Source organism: Cygnus olor, chromosome 15 (genome assembly GCF_009769625.2).
Source record: "Cygnus olor isolate bCygOlo1 chromosome 15, bCygOlo1.pri.v2, whole genome shotgun sequence".
In the NCBI taxonomy this organism is placed as follows: Eukaryota; Metazoa; Chordata; class Aves; order Anseriformes; family Anatidae; genus Cygnus; species Cygnus olor.
The window spans coordinates 7309152-7325561 of record NC_049183.1 but is presented as its reverse complement, the minus strand read 5'-3'; the positions used below and the strand labels follow the sequence as shown (position 1 = coordinate 7325561).

At 38.2% G+C, this 16410-nt stretch overlaps 1 long non-coding RNA gene across 5 annotated transcripts in view; it reads right to left on the bottom strand.

The window, feature by feature from the left end:
- LOC121078327 overlaps positions 1-16410 on the bottom strand; it is a 94648-nt gene that overhangs the window by 64594 nt on the left and 13644 nt on the right. For all 5 annotated transcript variants that reach the window (XR_005824531.1, XR_005824534.1, XR_005824533.1 and 2 more), the window contains exon 2: positions 10867-10955. This is a non-coding gene — a long non-coding RNA (uncharacterized LOC121078327). The remainder of the gene's footprint in view (positions 1-10866; positions 10956-16410) is intronic.

Here is a 16410-nt window from a genome sequence, read left to right as displayed (position 1 = left end):
ATCTGTGTGTGGAGCCGACTGTCCCTGTCTACCTGGAAATCCTAGCACCTACATGGATTTGCAATGTGAGCCTTAGGCATCATTGCTACTGCTAATAAGCATACTGCCAGCACTGCAACAGGACCCATACCTGCCTGAAAATCCCACGAAGCACAGAGCTGATCATGATTCAGGCTTTCAATTCAGATCACCTGCAATGTCTTTGGATCTTGTGACAGCTTATCCATAGCACATCAAAAGCTCTTGGGTTTGATGGAATTTCTGATGGAAATGTCCCATAGGATGCAATAGGAATATAACCAAGCATAGGTCATATGTTTTAAATATCAATTGGCTTACAAAAATAATAATACAAGTCATTTTAGTATTGTAAAACTTACTAGTAGTAGTTGTACAGGACTCTTTTATGTGGCTCTAAACACACAAAAATCTATTTTTGTCCTAGGCTGTTACTATCTAATTTTATAGAGTCACCCTGTAGAAGCAGAAAGAAGTACAGAGAAGAGAAGGGACCAATGCTGGATCCCTGGAAGATCAACAGAACAGACAGAATATAAGTGCTGCCTTCTCTTACTCTTGGATGCTCCAGTAGAAAGAGAAAATCTATTTTTTTTAATTGCTTTGAAACCAATTCATGGTATGCCTGCACAGAGGGCAGGCATGCTGCAGGCAGGCTCTGCCTGTCCTCTCAAGCAGCAAGCAGAACAGCTCTGTTGCAGTGTTTATACGGTTGCTCCAAGAGAAGCTTGGGCAGAGCACTGTGCCAAATGTGTACACCTACTACAGAACACTACCCTTGCCTGCTTGCAGGCTCTCCATTACTGTTCATTCCCTCTCCTCCTTCCATTTTTCTAACTTTTCCCTGTTCATGTTATAGGCTGAAGTACTAAATATTAAATAATAATTAACTGAAAACTCTCTAAAACTATCAGCAAGCAAAACCAGTGTTTGTATTAACAGTTATCTTAGCTGACCTAGTGCATGGTGCTTCTTCCTAACTGTAAATATCAATAAAAATATGTGTGGTCAAAGTCCCATTCAAAAGCCAAGAAGTCAACAGGAATCTTCTCACTGCCTTCAGTAGGCTTCAGGATACATACGCAACTTGTAGCCCCACCAGAGGGGGTATGAATTCAGCAGTACTTTGTTCTAAAACATGGCTTTAAAAACAAAGAAAAAAGAGTGTAAACGTGTAACATTTGGTTGCAGTGATCAAGTAACTGCAGACTCTATGGTGTTTACTCACAGTGCAGAAAACCTGTGCTTTCGTAAGTACCAGGAGATCAGAAAAAAGGAAAGAAGAATAAACCGTAATTCATGTCCTCCCTCTGCTCAATTGCAGAGAGCTGGAAGGGTGTCTGTTCCTTAGTGTTTGGTATGGTTTTGTGCCTGTTACATATTCTGCTGCTTAATGAATTTACCCTGACAAAGAAGGTATAATCTTTCTTGAGACAGCATAGTTATTATCTTCCCCAGATGATGAATGTGCTTTCTTCTTTATAGAAGTGGCAAGAACAGCAAGAAAACCTTAGCTAACCCATGGCTGGTGCTAGGTGTTCGACCACTTTGAAGTAAGCATTACAATTTTTCTGTTATAAGGAATTCACAATGTTGTCTTTGAGCTTCATTACTTTTGGTTCTGTGAACTTTATTTGCTACAGGAAAACAATGGTTCTCATTACATTTTCTGTAAGCAATGTCGGAATGTCCCCACCAAATGGCTCACCGGCCTCGTATAATGCTGTCAGTCATACCACAGGCAGATCATTAAGGCAAGACATCCTGAAATGTTCTTAGAGCTATGGAACTGCTCTAATAATGACACGCAGCTGCCTGTAGTGAGTGCCTGCAATAGCTGATAAATTCATAGACTACTTGCTGTCCAGTTTTCACTGTGCTGTAATAAAAAAGCTACTGGCAGGTGTAGATACAAGGGGTGAACAAGGTTCTGCTTCAACGTTCTGCCCTTTGAATTGCCTGTCTTTTAATAACTATTTCGGGATTGCAAACGTAACCAGTAGAGCACAACACTACCGAGAGCACCCAAGCTCTAACACATCCTGTAGCATAAGCTAATCACCCCACGGAAATCACTGCACGGTATATGCTTGACGATGGATGACAGTGGACCTACCAGATGGTGCTAAAAACAACAGTGTCACACTGCCAGCATGGAGCAGACACCGAGGAGTCTGTGATGACTTTGCCAGGCAATACTTTGCTTGAATAAAATGTATTGTTCAGCCTCATTAATTGCATATTTTATTTCTATATGACAGTAATAGTTTGCCATGGAAATAAGGCTTATGAAGCTGGAATATATACAAGCACAACAGAAAAAGAGATAAGAAACCTGAAACTGATGGGTGCCCTTATTTTTGAAATGTTTACATCATGAAAAAGTAGATTTTCAGTCTTAAGCTCAGGCCAATAGATAATCATTTAGAGAGAAATGTGTGTAACATCTTGAATGCCAAAACAGAAAATTGTACATTAGATGTATAGTGGGAAGAATCAGCAAGCCCTAATGCCAGGAAAGTCTATTTTCAAGGACACGGCCTTAGGATCAGAATACAGAGAAATAGCACAAAGAGTACCAGAAGTACGGTGCTTCTCTGTAGAAGTGATGCTATTATCTCACAAAATCTCAGAAAAGCTCCAATCCTACAGCAGTGAATCAAGACTGGGGGTACTTTTCATTATTTTGCCAAATAAGTTTTTCTATCATCTTATCTGAGTATGCTGTATTACATCGCTCAAAAAAGACTATACTGGATCCAGTTCTGAATTCTTTGTTCAGGCAAACCTCCCAGTATGTTTTCTGACTGATACGGTGTCATTAGCAGTTAACTTTAATGGCCAAAAAATATACTAAAGAATAAAGAGAATATCTGTGCAAAAATATTTTGGGTAAGTTGATAGAAAAATCCTAAATAGGAATTTGAAGAATAATGTAAATTCCCCAGTTGGAGGTCACAGCAGGAAACCTTCTTTCCTGCATAGGACTCTTCTAAAAATTGAGGGTAATAAACAGGAGACAGAAGATAAAATTTATAGCAGATCTTGAGCTTTAGCTGAGCTGTAAAAATGAATAATACCAAGTTATTATATTTGCTTCTATTTCAAAAAGATACATCTTCAACCCTCCAAATCATATTTACATAATATAGATGACTAGTAACAAATATGGCATGAATCATTTCTTTTCCAGAATGTCAGTTCAAATTTAAGCACTAATGTTTGTAGAAAAACACACCAATCCAGTCCCTACCCATGAAGATGTATGGAACCTTTAGTGCCTGCTTTTGGCAATTTCAGTAAAGATTCCTGTCAACACATATCTAGCATTCCCCTACTATTTTAACGTGGCATTCCAGCTGCAGAACCTTCCTTGATTTCTAATACTAATAACATACAGATAAATTTCTGCCATGACAATAAGCATAGAGAACCAGATTCTTGACAAAAGGCCAACAAAAGTATGCTCCAGAGTATTTGGCTCTAAGCCTTGCCCAGTCTTGCCACAATCTGCCAAGTACATAATTCAAAGAGATGCACCTCACTGTTTTCCTCCCAGTTAAAGTTTTTGGCTCTAAGTAGCTTTTTTACTTCATTGTAGATTAAGAGAGAATAGCTAATTCCAGTTTTGTAAGGGAATGTCTCTCTCCTTTTACTAAGTTCAGGATTTATTTTTGAGACAATATGGGAAAGATCAAGGAAAAACTCCTGCAAGCAAGTTTCCTACTTTCAAGTTGTGCTCTTATGATAAATAAGGGAAACAGACATATCTCTTTTCCATAATTCTACACAAAATAACTACATGCACAAATCTAACAATAAAAATAAAAATAAAAATGCAGTGGGCAGGGATAGGCTCTCTCAGGGTAACAGATCTATAGTTTGAAGTTCTCACATTAGCTTTCCGTTTGCTTTTACTATGGAAGCAGTAAAGCTGTACCCAGTTTTGGCTACTTTATTACATTATATCACACATTCACTTTAGCAAAAAGCCACTGAAACAAGGCCATCTTCTAACAGATGTGGGCTTGCTTGCTTCTTTGTTTTCCTCCCTGACCTGGCAGTGAAAGGACCCTCATTTATTAGTGTAGCATACGAGGCAGGTGCATGCATTGGGTACTTCATGTATTCAGTACAGACTATGAGAATATCCTCTATGAAAGTATTTTACCCTCACCCTTACCAACTAGGTCTGCTCCACATAAACTTGTCAAATTACCAAAGTTCAGGGAAGTTTACTCCTTTTGTCACAAGGGTTACAAAAATCAGGTCCTAAAAGAAATCCCATGTTTGCTATGGAGAGCAATTCATTGAAGAGCTGCAAAGATTCTTTACTTCTTGATACCAGCACGAACCTGCCTCATCCTTCTGTCACCACTTGTTTAACACAGCGTGCTGGATCATGCTGGATGGTGGCAAAGAAAAGGCTACAAGCCAGCTGGGTACTTTAAAATGACAAATCACATTAATTGATGGATGCCTGTAGCAGTTCCTTCAACTGTTAACGCAGACGACACTGGGTCTCCAAACGTGGGAAACAAAGGGCTAATCTATCTTAGAGGTGCTGTTGTTAATAGCCATATCAGTAGAGGACCTCCTCTACAGGTTTTTATCAGAATTACTTCGCCAGTATTTTTAAACTGCTGTTTCCAACAATGTAAGCTAGTACAACAAAAAATGTATACCTCTCTGTTGTCCAAAGGTCCAGTGAGTTGTCTCAATAGCCAACACAGCATAGGCTAAATGAACCAAGGTGATCACAGGAATTACACCCCATTAATTACAGTGAACAAGCAGCAAATGTTAACTTGTTCATACTAACACACAGGTCTGACTTTGAAAGTGATATGAATTATGAACTCTGCAGACTCTTTGATGTTAATATTGGTGCATCTTAAACTGCCCAAGCATTGCAGCTGCTTTTAGGAATACACTTTTCCTCTTTATGAAGTTTTGAGACAACTATGCCTCTTCTTCAGCCATTGTATGATTCAGAAACTACATCTGAACACACCTTCGGTGGCATTGCTATGGTTTATAAAAGAGAATAGCAGCAACTTTTTCAGTTTGGTCAAATTTTGTGACAAAAGCTCTAACAAACAAATATCAAACTGATAACTGATAACTATTCCCCAGCCCTCAACTATCACAGCTACCTGCAGCTTGATTCAACCATCTTCTGTAATAAAGGGCAGGGTCGCATTGTCTTCTGCCTCTAAAACTCCAAATTTTATTCTGCACTTGCTTCTATCCAGCAAAGTGACTTTCATCATTCTAAGAAGTGTAGCAACCATGAATTATTCCAATTCTACATCATTTGTCTGTCACTACACAGATAGTGGTCCCACTGAATAATGGCATTTTAGTGATTGCTTAGTTTTGTTCATAAGCCATAAGCACATCACAGAAAGAGGTACTTTATCTACCTGACTGGATGATTCCAAAATCATGGTCTCACTCTGTTCATACTTAAATTATCTCATCTTCTGCACTTGGTCTTTCATCTCACTTTTCATCTCAAAATTAGCTTGGTAAAATTCATGAATACCTGGGATGGAATCACAGGAGTATTTTAGTTTGACTTCTAGTCTTTGAAATCGCTCTGAAGAATCCCCTATCCTACCATGAAATATATATATATATATATATATATATATTACAGCAGTGGTAAACATTTTTAACATAGAATGCAGAGTACTGAATTGCTCGTTTGAACAACAGATGTGTGAGTGCATGGTAATTCAGTCTACAAAAAAAAAAAGGTGCAGTTGTACATCATTTAAAGACAGTCTATTGCCCCTCCCAAAAAAAAAAAAAAAAGCTTAATTTTTAGATTTTTATAGAACTGCAGAAGGTATTGAGTGACCCTTGATTTATACCTGAATTGGCATGACCTGGAAATACACTGTCCATAAAATCACCATCCATGCCTAAGTCAATTTTGTAACACAAAAATGTAAATACAAGTATATGAAAAAGCTGAGTAAGACGAGCAATAAATTAGATTTTACACAAGTGCACGTTTTCCTTATTTATACAGATGACAGCTAGGACACCCTATTTAATAGGCCTTTTCTAAAGAAGAACATAAAAATCAGGCCCAAGACATTTAATGGATAAACATCATTTCTTACCCTCGTGAGGAAGCTGCAAGCTGCCATGAGGCCTCCCCTCAGCCTCCTCTGCTCTGGAATGAACAAACCAAGGGACCTCAGCTGTTCCTCATACACCTTGCCCTCCAGGCCCTTCAACGCTTTGTTGTCCTCCTTCGGGTACTCTCTAATACTTCTATGTCCTTCCCATATTGTGGCACCCAGCCCTGCACACAGTACCTGGGGTGAGGCCTCACCAGGCAGAGCAGAGCGGGACAATCCCTTCCCCTCACCAGCTGGCAGTGCTGGGCCCGAGGCACCCCGGGGTACAGCTGGCCCTCCTGGCTGCCAGGGCACACTGCAGGTTCATATTCAAATTGCTGTTGACCAGAATCCCCAGATCCCTTTCCACGGGGATGTCCTGAACCTTCTGACTTTATGTATACATATATGCCTACTGTACATTAAGTTCATAAACCTACCACAGCCATGTGCTATAGTTCACACTCAAAGGTAGGATATCCATCTTTATTCATTCAGCCTCACAACTTTAGGTGATTTGTTCTGAGCTCTGAAAGTAACACAGTACTTATTGCCTGCTTCTCAGCCATCACAGATTAATTAAATTCCTTTTCTGAGGCAACAGAACAACTTCATTTTGGGCATGAAATAGTAAATAGCTTTGATCCTTTTCCAAAGTCATCTACATAATGTGCTAATATACAAAGATATTTATTTCAATTTCCTGAATCAATGATAATGATAAAAGCTATTACTTCTGAAAAGAATTATGGTGCTTTCATAATGGGTGTTGTTACCAAAAAATTTGTTTGACAAACCATCCCATACAATTTATTGAAGAATAAATTCAGTTCTTGGAATAAATACAGATTACTTCCCATTCTTATGTTAAGGTTGTTCATTTTTCTTTCCCTTTATATCATGTCGTCCTTTTAAGATTACTCATTTTTTCTCTTTAATACTGTCCTCCTTTCCTTTTTCCTCTAGTCAGTGGGCTCTACATTGCAGCTTCTCACCATAATCTCATTCAATAAATTTTTGATGCATTTCAACTGAAATTTTAAGTTCATGAGAAGCAGGCATTCGACATTAGAAATAATCATCTTCCTTGGGGAAAGCCTTGCATGCAGAACATGGGTCTAATTGCACTTATTTATTTTTAAATGTTAGTTCCTTTAACTTCAATTAGATCATTTGCTTTGAGCAACAAATGTTATCTCCTGTAATAAATTACCTGAACAAAACTGTAACACAGCTCAGTATCTACAGGTAACTGCAAGATCACCTGAAACTCAGAAAATACGGTTTGACACTTGTGATATATCACACCCTAGCACCACTTGACATCTGCTTCCTCACAGCCCTTGGTATGGTTGGCAGTATGAGTTGAGCATCATCCCAGCAGAACCTCCCTGGATTTGCTGGGAATTCAACTGGCAATTCTTACGGTCTTCCACAGGGAATTTTGCATGTAAAGAAGTAAATAATGGGTTTAATCCTTGTAATTTATATGAAGGACTCCAGGTTTTTACAGATTAGATACAGCAGCAGCAGTTTCACATCTGTTTACAATAGCTCTCACCTCGCTCAGGTATTTAACTGAAGCAGAAAGGTAGAAAACATCCACATGTGATGTTCAACCTGTTTTTGTCATACCTTGTCCTGCAGTTCTAGACTCTCACACACAGGTCTCATTTCCGCTTCCACCTCCTCGGTACAGCCCATCCTTTACTGCCATTCCCACCCTGAAGCAACAGTAGGTTCTCTGATGGCATCGGGACCACACAAATAACAAAGGTTTTGTCAGGGTCTGATTTCTTTGATAATGGATATTGGTCTAACTTTATACTTCTACCACTCAATTTTCCACCTCTGAGCCCCTTCAGCTGAGGTTACATATGTATTTGCATATATTGAAAACCTGAGCCGTTTTACTTCAAAAATGTCTTAATTAAATTAGCATGAGTTGTTTAGCACACCTTTACCCTAAAGGAAAACTGCAGATCTAGGCACAAGGAGAAAATGTGAGAAAATTGGGAATAACCAACCTCAGATTTGGTTAGATGGTTCATAATGCTTACAGCTGGGATGTTATTTGAATAGCCTTTTACACCATTCCTCAGCAATTATAACCACTTAGGGGTTTGAATATAATTTTCTTTAAGGGACTTTTTTCATAATAGGCCCAATTTGATTCATTATCTCCCCATCAGCATCGGGAGACTTGAAATCAGCCATCGTTATCTTCCATTTTAGAAATCAAGAAAAAGAAAAAAGTCAGCAATGAGGTTCTTTATGAATTGTCAAACCATGGACTTCATTAGAGCCTACTTGCTGCTCCCACAAAGGCATTCAAGCCCATAGCAAAAAGCCCTTGCTGTGCCTGATGTTCAAAAACTTCATCTTCGGGGAGCTCTAATTTTATTTTAACCCTTATTTTTCTTCCCCCACAAAAACCAATTGAATTTTCAAGCAAATCTTTACAGAACCTGTGACTTTCCACAATGGGAAATATATACATACACACACACAAATAACAAAACCTACAAATAAGGATATTAAATTGTGACTAGCTGGCTTTGTTCTACTGGACTCAGAGTTCAATAATCCTACATGTACGCCAATGTTTCTGTTTTATAACATAATGGGAATATTGATATTAGGGGGAAGAACAGTTGTAACCAAAGAACACTTTTTACCTTGAAAATGAACAGGAAAAAAAACACATTTAAAAGTCCTTTAAAAAATGTATCCATTAACATTGCGTGTTTTGATCCCATGTAGTACTTCAAGGTAGTAAGTACCTTATTTCTTCAATTAACAAAGAACAATTGCAAACTTCCAGTTACATGGTTTTATTTTTTTTCCTGTTTCTTCTATTACTCTTGATTATTTAGAGAAAAAAAACAAATATATCATTGTGTGCTTCACTCTAAACACGACTGAATCACTTTTTAAAAATGTAGATGAGTAAATCATATCAGATCATCTGGATTTCCAAATGAGAGAAACTGTGTTTAATGATCAGTTGGGTTAGCAAAAATAAAAATCGCTGACGTGTCAAGCAGCACTTGGTTAGCGACGGAGGAACTAGGTCTTTAGTTCTCAATTCCTTTTCATGTTAGTAAAAATGTAATACCATCAGTAACCTACAGATGTTCAGTATCTTGTAGGACATAAGCAGAGCATGAAGCAGTCAGAAAGATATACATACCTAAACTACCGAGTAGATATTAATAAACACAGAGGGCTTTTCAGAGCGTGCAGACTGAACGGAAAGCAAAAGCTTATTTAAGATTAAACCAGAAGTGTCACCCAAAGTTTACAGGCCTGTAAACACACAGCCTCTTCCTCTCCAGGCTCATTTCCCTGGATTATTCCCTCTTACAAAATGCTCTCAAGGTATTATTTTTTTTATGAATTTCCTTTACTTTTTCCTGCTCACTGTACTCTGTACTCTCCAAAAGAGGAATTGAACTGCTGAACACCTCCCTTTCTAGCAGTCTCTTACAGATAAAGTCATGTACACATTCCTACTAACTTAAATGACTTTAATTTTGTAAGGTATTGCTGTTATGACTGAGTCATACTGGCACAATTCTCAGAGCTACAAGGAAGCATCCATAAGATAGCAACCCTAATCAAGTATAACAGGTGTCCTAAGATACTAGTATGCTGCAGATTCAGCACAGCAAACTCTCAGATAACACTGGAATGAAATTCAAGGGGCAGTAAAGAGAGAGGTTTTTCTTCTTCTAGGTCCTATTGTTATTTACCTGTCTGTTTGCCTCCCATGTCCTTCAGCACTCTGCAGCCTTTGGCATTTTGACATTGAACTTTTACAGGTACAGGAAAAAAATCTGAAACTGTTTACAAGCCTTACATGTACTTTTAAAAGCAAAGCAAAAAAAATAAAATAATAATAATAATAAATAAATAAATAATAATAAATAATAATAAATTAAAAAAATAATTTAAAAAAAAAAACTTAAAAGGATGCCTGATACATGAAACCAACTGAACTGGATGCCCGAGAACTGGTATTTCAAAAGGAACTTTATATGCTTCAACTGTTCCAGTTCTCCTCCTCCCCACTTAGCCAGCCCCTGCCAGCTCCCAGTTGTACACTGCAGATGGAGCCAGAGCATTCGGAGGTCAGGCTACTGTCAGGAAACAGAAGGACTGGGAAGGCATTAACTCCTTGGTATAGCTTTTCAAGCAGCCTGGCAGGCTGCTTGGAGGCATTTGGAGCAAGCCAGACCTTCTCAATGACAATGCTTCGCTTTGATGGAGTAAACCAAAGCACATATTTATTCAAAATGGTTCAACCTCTGCCATAGAGATTAAGGTTTGGAATTAGTTTTGCTCCATAAAGCTCAGATCAATTTTAGTAGTTGATGCCAATTTGAAGTTGGAGCAATCAAATGTGGAAGGGCCAAAATCATAAAAGGAAACACTGTTCCCAAAATCCAAAGCTTTAAACAAGAGAGTATGTCAGCAAACACGTGCTTGGTTTTCAATTATTAATATTACATTTCAGTTTTCTGCTATAAAAATGTGCTATTTAGAAAAACAGTTTTCTTCGAGATTTTCTTTTTATCTTCAATTTTTTTCGTAGAACTGAAAGGCGTCATCAACAGTTTGTTAGCTTGTTCTATTAATACAGGCTTTAACGTGCTTGCTACCACCTCTATGGCCCAAGATAGCTTAACAGAAACTAAACTGTGCAACCTACCAGCATGCATGGCAAGAATGACCCTCAGTTCTCTAATTGATGCATACTTCTGGAAGTTGGAAACTCTGCCAAGAAGAGTGTTTTCCTTTCTGCAAATAAAAAAAGATGCAGTTCTCTCTTATTTTCCTTAGCGTTTAAACTCTTCATAACAAGGAAAATTGGACTTGAAATTATCCATTTCAACCTATGGTTACAAAACGGTAACTAAGGCTATATCTACATGACATTGTAACTGGTGTAACTGATCACACAGAGAACTAGTCCATATTCTAGTGGATGCTGGAAAGGATCGGAGAAGGAAAAACAAGTATGAACAACCTTTACAGTATCTACTGTCAAGCAGTTTGTATTTAAATCTGTGAACTCTATTCATATTTGCAGGAATAAATAAGTAAGTACCACAGGTACCTTCTAACTAGCAATGATGCAGTTTCCCCCTTTACATCTTAAGACACCAGCAAATTCAACACAGGAGCAGAGGCCAAATCTGCCTACCAGACTTGGTTGTTAAACTTCGTGACTGGTATACAGGATGACAGGAGCTATCTGGAAATCAAAGTCTCACTAGATTCAGTGTATCCAATTTACATCATCCCTGAACATCAGCCTTGTACAGTTACAGGGATGAACCTCTCCTGTGGAGAACGAGGGAAGAGAGCCATTCACATATCTGCAAAGACTTCTGTAACATCCACATAAGCCTACACTGGAAATTGGAAGTGGATTAAATGCCTCATAAGAACAAGTTATGATGAAACTCAACATCTGGATAGAACAAGAATATTATTCAAGGTGTAACTGCTTTTGTGTTCCAATTTGAGAATGCCTGGAGACTCATTCAACTTGATCCATTATAATGCACTACAAGACACTGAAACTTTATGCTGAGTAAGTCTGACTTGCTCTAACCCATTCATATCATATCTATCCCATTAATATCAAATCAAATGAGCATAATGACTGCAGAACATTTCCAAATACTTTTCAAGATCATTCACATTTGTCCAAAACAGGCAACATATGAGTCTTTCTGGACACAAGGTAAATGATGCATTTGATAGACACGGATACTGATACTAAAAATACAGATATACAGATACTAAAAAAAAAAAAAAGTTTCTGGTCAAAGCAGGTATGGGAGAATTTCTTTCCTGAATGTCTTGATTCACTGGTGCTAAAAGTAAAGTATGCTCATCAACAATGCATTTGTATATTAGTATTTAGTAGGGCTCCAGGTGGGGTCTCATGAGAGCAGAGAGGGAGAATTCCCTCCCTCGCCCTGCTGGCCATGCTGCTGTTGGTGCAGCCCAGGACATGTGAGGCTTTCTGGGCTGCCAACACACATTGCTGGGTCACATTCAGTTCTTTCTCCACCTGTACCCCCACGTCCTTCTCTGCAGGGCTGGATGTCATTAATGAGAAGCTCCCTAATGTATATAGCACAGAAAGATGACATGTAGAGAACATGATAGAAACATTCTGTGTTCCCTTGAAACATACCATCCAGGTCTTGACATTTTAAATCTTATACAGGAACTGGAGGCTTGGGTTTGTTTTTCTACATTCAGTTCAATACAAAAATCAAAATGCTCTTCTCTGAAAGTGTAGAAACAATGTATTTTGATACAATTTCTCAATATTTTCTAAAACAAATGTTGACAGTCTTAACAGATGTGGAATTTAATAAAAACCATCTGCACTGAAAACTGTTTTCCTGAAAAATTGCAACCTAATCATACCAACAGACTGAGGATTCAGATTTGTGTGGAAGTTTGTGTCTAATAAACTGGGGGGTTAATTTATTGTTTTAGAAATAGAGTTGCCTCTTGTAAGTACTTAAGACCATGAACAGCCTGGTCTTGCTGCACTGACAGAAAAGGTCACTGGGCACAGCTCCCAGCAGCTCCCCTCCTGTGGGTGGAGTGGTTGCTGTCATTGCACACACAACAAGCCTGGTCACCACCTACCAATTTAAACTGTCTAAGCTAATGGTGGGGATTTTGCTGTGAATAGTCTGATGATAATTCACAGACTAAACTACTGGTGAATGTGGTCACTTCGGAAAGCAGAAGTTTCAAGCAGCTGGATCTGGTAGCCTCTTTGGGCTGAATCCACAACAGGCAATCAGGCAACAACTGTCGAGTATTCTCATTAAATACTGCTAGGAGAGTCACTTTCAAAGGATATGCTGCAAATACATACCTGCTTTACTTCATGTTAAGTATCTATGCAAATTCAAGCATGCCCACATGGAGTTAGTGCAAAATAGCTGATGCAGATTTATAACAGAACTTACGGTGGTGCACTAACTTCTCCATGTAGAGAAACTCACAATATTAGCAATTGTTTTGCAAATTTGTGCAAGTGATGCCAAGCTGTCAAAGTGTTTGCCAATTTCTTGGTCTCTATTCCCTATCTAAGTGTGTCTCTGAGACAATTTGTGCAGAGTGTATAACAAACAGTGGTTTGGAATGGCAGATCAGTGCCCTTCCTTAAAATTGTGGTCTAAAACAGAATTATACACAAGCTCTACGAACTTGATCCCAGTTTGTCTGGCCTTTTAAGATGTTTGTGTTATCTGTTAGTGGATTTTTAAATTAGCACCTCATGACTTTATTATGGAAAAATAATAACATCAAGCAAATACCTATGTAACTGTGATTTAGGAAGCACAAATATTTGTGCAACGTTCACGTTCAAACATTTCATGAATTCTGAAATTACTTTATAAAGGTCAGTCAGACCATAACAGAACAAGATTTGTTCCTCTAACTCTTGCTCTGAAGTAATATACTAAATATCTTATAGATATTTTTACCCATACCATATGTATTATTTCAGGAATAGAAGCTGATAAATGTTTACACCATTATCAAGAGTAAATAAAAGGGAAATAATAAAAAAAAGTCTCATTTCCTCCATTAAAGGTTAATCAAAATCCTGTAGCAATACCAGGCAATAGGAATAAACTGTGTTCCCACAGATGTCTTTTTGTTTGTTTGTTTGTTTTTAAGTGCAGAGGCCACTGAAGACCTTTATCGCTTATTTTTGTGGCAAAAATTCAAAGAACTCAGATCTACTAAATAAAAAACCATCTCATCTAAGCTGACACACTGGTGTCTTTAGGATGAAAATATAACCAGGTTCTAGAAGAATATTCTTGTACTGACAACACAAGAAGAATATGCTAAAGAAACACAAAGTCTTAACAGGGCAGCAGGAGGAGGGAAGGATGACCTTAATAGAAAATAGAAAACCTAGAGGAAACAAATCAACAAGATGCCTTGTTTTGACAGCAGTTAGAAATATATCAATGCTTCTAAATTCAATCCACAGAAACATCAGGGCAGACACAGCTGTCTAATAGCACAATAAAAGAAAAGGCCGTTTATTGGGGTACAAACAAAACACTTTTCAAAACACAGACTTGTGAAGACAGAGTCAATTTAAAAAAAAAAAAAGTTCATCAGACAGGCTCTATCACCTAAGATGTAAACAAACACACAAAAATCAATAGACTTGTCTCAGGTCTGAACTGAAACAGGATGCAGGTCTATACGTCACCTCAAGAAAAGGTTATGCTACGTGAATGAGAGTACTTTTCTAGTTTTCCTTTTGCTTACTTTGTGCATGTAATATTACTTAGCTTATACTGCATGTTTTTCCCATGCAGCCTGTTAATTTTCACTGTTTATATTAGTTGCTGGGTTGTGGGTTATTGTGCTTTTTTGGTTGTTTTACAGCTCTTTTCACTAACGAACCATAATCAGACAAGCAGAGCTCCAATGTGCAAGCACTCTACAGGACAGAGAGTCTTGAAATCCCTTATCTGACCAAAAACAAAAAAAAAATCATGGTCTAAACAGAAAAGACAAAAGCTAGAAGAAAAACCATAGCAAGAAGGCTAGGAACTGAGAAATATTTAGCCTACATCTGCTACTACCCAGCTTCACATCTCTGTTTTGTTTTGAGCTTACTAAATTGATGTCCCTTTGAATAATTGTTGCTGCTGTCCTATGAGTCAAGCATTTCTAATTTGACTCAGAGATTACACAGAAACAGAAATAACCCATTTGCTCAAATTCACAAACAAAAGTCATTGGCAGTGTGTGAAATTTTGAATTCCTGTCAAAGGAGTAAATAATGATTCTTGCCTCCAAACAGGAAGGTCTGGTAGTGTCACATGTCTTGAGAAAAAGGCACTTGTCTACACACTTCTTGACGCTCACATGCACACGTACTTCTCAATCTCAGCAGTATTTGGAGGGCTGGCCTTTTGCTGTGCTTTAATGACCAGCATGGTGAAGACAAGAATCGTATCTTCTATTCTTAGGGTTCATTGAATTCAGAGTGTTCCTGTGGTCATGTCTACACAAACATCACTTTGGCGCCCAGCTAATGTGGCTGTAAAGGCCAACAGTTCTTATTTCCTCCAAATCAGAGACCTTTCATGGGCTGAAACTGTCATTTCACCTGCAGTTAACAGTACAGCAACGTGCCTCATTTTGGCTATTTTTTGCCGGAATAGGCCTGCACTTGGGAGTCAGCACACCAGGTAACCCCACAGGTGTCCTGTTGGCACGTCGGACTGAACAGCAAACACCTACTCTGAGTGTTCACGAGCAGGGGAAACAGTTCTTTCCACATCACAAGAAATAAAATTTTTACTTCATGGGAACCTATTCCAACTGCGAAGCCATGCCTGTACGTATCCTAAAATTCACATTGCTCTTAAACTGGTTTGTAAAGGTTTCTGCTTTCCTTTTAGCTAGTGTCATTCACTGCCTTTGTGCACATGAAGCAACAACCTTTTATTAGTCCTTCCACATTCCGCATCTAGCGGTAAGCTCTAATCCTAAAAAGATTGTGTTATTAGAGCTTGGCGTTTGCTGTGATTGCTCTCCTCACAACGGAAGATGCAATCAGAGGAAGAATTTATGTCCTGTAATTCAATGAATGGATGTGCTTCTCCAGTAATTTCTTTAGCAATTACTTGTGTAAAGTATGTGTTTCTGTAATTGAAATTCTACAGCGTACAGTCATTTATTAAAATATATTATTTATTATGGCATTTTTCCATCTTTATTGCATTACTTTCCTTCAGTACGATGTTTTCGTGGTCATATTTTAAATTCATTTTATTGGTCTGGAGATACTGAAAGTTGCAATGCAACTTGTATGCATTCAAACTGACAAGCACGATATAAAGTGGGGGTAAAACAAGAGGAGAGGACGTCGCAAGGCACTGACAAGTAGGTGCTTTACTTTTTACCTCTCCAAAAATTTCATCACCCACTTCCAGCAAAGCAGCCCATAACTAAACAAAATTTTCTCTAACATCCCTCTTCTTTATGTAGTCATTCAGCTGTTAAGAACACATTAGTGACCTTAATGAGCACTTCTACCCTCCAACAAGTATTCCTAGGGGGGCAGTAAAAAGACACAAAATATCTTCAGGGAAAAGCTGTAAAGGAAATCCTGAAGGAGCCATTCATTCAGGTTTTTTCCTAGACAGAAAGCACACAGAAGACATCACCTCTGTTA